Source organism: Penaeus monodon, chromosome 3 (assembly GCF_015228065.2).
Source record: "Penaeus monodon isolate SGIC_2016 chromosome 3, NSTDA_Pmon_1, whole genome shotgun sequence".
Lineage (NCBI taxonomy): Eukaryota > Metazoa > Arthropoda > Malacostraca > Decapoda > Penaeidae > Penaeus > Penaeus monodon.
The window spans coordinates 22,297,984-22,300,483 of NC_051388.1; the positions used below are offsets into that span (position 1 = coordinate 22,297,984).

General features: G+C 37.7%; 1 long non-coding RNA gene across 1 annotated transcript in view; it reads left to right on the forward strand.

Annotated features, from left to right (window-relative positions):
- LOC119588468 overlaps positions 1-2,500 on the forward strand; it is a 19,227-nt gene that overhangs the window by 4,368 nt on the left and 12,359 nt on the right. Inside the window, exon 2 of the long non-coding RNA XR_005230092.1 lies at positions 1-62. This exon is cut by the window's left edge and continues 88 nt beyond it. This is a non-coding gene — a long non-coding RNA (uncharacterized LOC119588468). The remainder of the gene's footprint in view (positions 63-2,500) is intronic.

Here is a 2,500-nt window from a genome sequence, read left to right on the forward strand (position 1 = left end):
AGCTCAATTAAAACTCCCTACTCAGGTGATGGTGATCTCTGCCTGGATACTGGAAGATTTAGGTAATCTAAATCAGGTTAGACATCGTCACTGATAGATGTCTTCTGACCAACTGTGTTGGTGGTTCCAAGATAATGACTGCGTTTTCATGCATGTTGGAGCTCCTTGCCACATAGACAAAAATGTTAAAACACATTTGGATAATCATGGTATTAGAGTTTATAACTTGCCTGAAAACAGTCCAAATTTAAATTTTATGAAATATTTATGAAACGATATGAAAGAGATAAACGAAGCAGAATGTACTGAGCTAAGCTGAGCTAACTTGAACGATTGATAAAGGTATGGCAGAAAACCTAATATATATATATATATATATATATATATATATATATATATATATATATATATATATATATATATATATGTGTGTGTGTGTGTGTGTGTGTGTGTGTGTGTGTGTGTGTGTGTGTGTGTGTGTGTGTGTTTTATGAAACTGACTCTTCTTTCCTTTACTAATTTTTATCTGTTTAGTCTTACGCTTTACCTTTATTCTTTGCTTACCCGCCTCGCTCCTCTGCCGTGGCCACAGAAGAGCCCTTCCGCGACGTAAGAGATTTTAGAGCATGGGCTCTTATTACGAGCCTCCTCCCGCATGTGCTATTACTATCATTTACTTTCCAGTGGATACTCTCGCGTGTGCTGTTGCTGGCTAGAGGTGGTTGTTGACGCGTGCGCTGGATGCCAAGATCAATTGCTTTTGCGGAGGATTTTCGAATTCTAGACAGTTGGCATTTGCATAATTCTCATTAGAGTTGAAGTAGGGAAGGGAATAAGAAAAAGGTGTATATACATATAAGACTGTTGTAAATAGACTCAGAATATCGTTCTAAAATGAGAAGCAATGAGGAAAGAAATCTGCTTAGCAAGCCGTAAACAGCAACACTCGAGGGACCGACTTGATGATATGTTAATAGGCAAAGTGTCAAGACGTAATGAAAGGATCTGGAGAGGTGGAAGTTATGACACGTGATGTCAGAACCGATTGCGTTATTAAAATTCTAATCGCTCCGCGTCAGCCTCAGATTCGCCTTCGACTGGAGGCAGGGAAGGCTATTGTCTGTCTTTGTGAAAGGATGGATGGATTGGAAAAACGAACTATTGAATCTGGTTTAAGTGCGTGTGTACGTATATATACTTCACACACACACACACACATACACACACACACACACACACACACACACACACACACACACACACACACACACACACACACACACACACACACACACACACACACACACACACAACACACACACACACACACACACACACACACACACACACACACACACACACATACACACAACATATCTATATACATATATTTATAATTATCATATCTTTACCTGAAGAAGTGAAAATATATGTTTCATTTTTTTTCAACGTGTGTATATTTGCATCCCTGTTTGTGAATACGGCATTATGGAATCTCAAAATCTTCAACCAAAGTACACTTAAATACCATATTTCCCAAATATATGAATGACTGTAAAAAAAAAATGGCAGTGATTAAAGAAGTCGCTTCCTACTTATCCCTCCCGTGGCTCCAATCCGGAACCTGTTAGAGAAAATTTGCAAGGGAATTACAATAGTACCCGTGATTCGGCCACAGGCATTAAGAGCGACCATCGAAAAAATATCTCTTACGAACGTATCTACAGGATGTATAAAACGGGTTAATGATATGGAAACAATGTTATTTAAATTGCCGTCATGGCGAGAGTGTAATCAGAGACAGACTGGACCTTTATATCTCACGAAGAGGGTCTCAGAATTACCCAGAATCATAATAAACTATATATCATAAGAGTGGAACTAGAGAGGTAATAAGATGGATTAATGTATAAGGCAAGGTTTGAGATTCACCTGCTGTTACATTCCTTCGCAACTGTTATTACGAAATACGACATAATAAGCTAGGTTGAATTGGCGAAAAGGCTTTTGGAAACAATGGTTAATTTTCACTAATACATACATACACTTTTGGAGATTTCTCTCATTGTTACTAAAGCTATTTCCTTTTTCTTTTAATTAATCACAATGTGATGTAAACTTATTTGTGTGTGTGTGCGTGCGTGTGTGTGTGTGTGTGTGTGTGTGTGTGTGCGTGTGTGTGTGTATGTATGTGTATGTGTGTGTGTGTGTGTGTGTGTGTGTGTGTGTGTGTGTGTGTGTGTGTGTGTGTGTGTGTGTGTGTGTGTGTGCGTGTATGTGCACACCCGCCTTTTTACTTAGTACATAAAGTAAGAAGTAGAAATAGAAATAGCACGCACAGTATCAATTAATTTCATCAATTGAAGGTATCCATGCAAGGCTCCTAAATTTGATTAAATACTAATGAATATCTGCATTGGAGATCATTCATTATATGGAATAGAGATCATTAATAAGAAAAGTATAAATCTAATAATGCTATATACAATTAGTAACATGA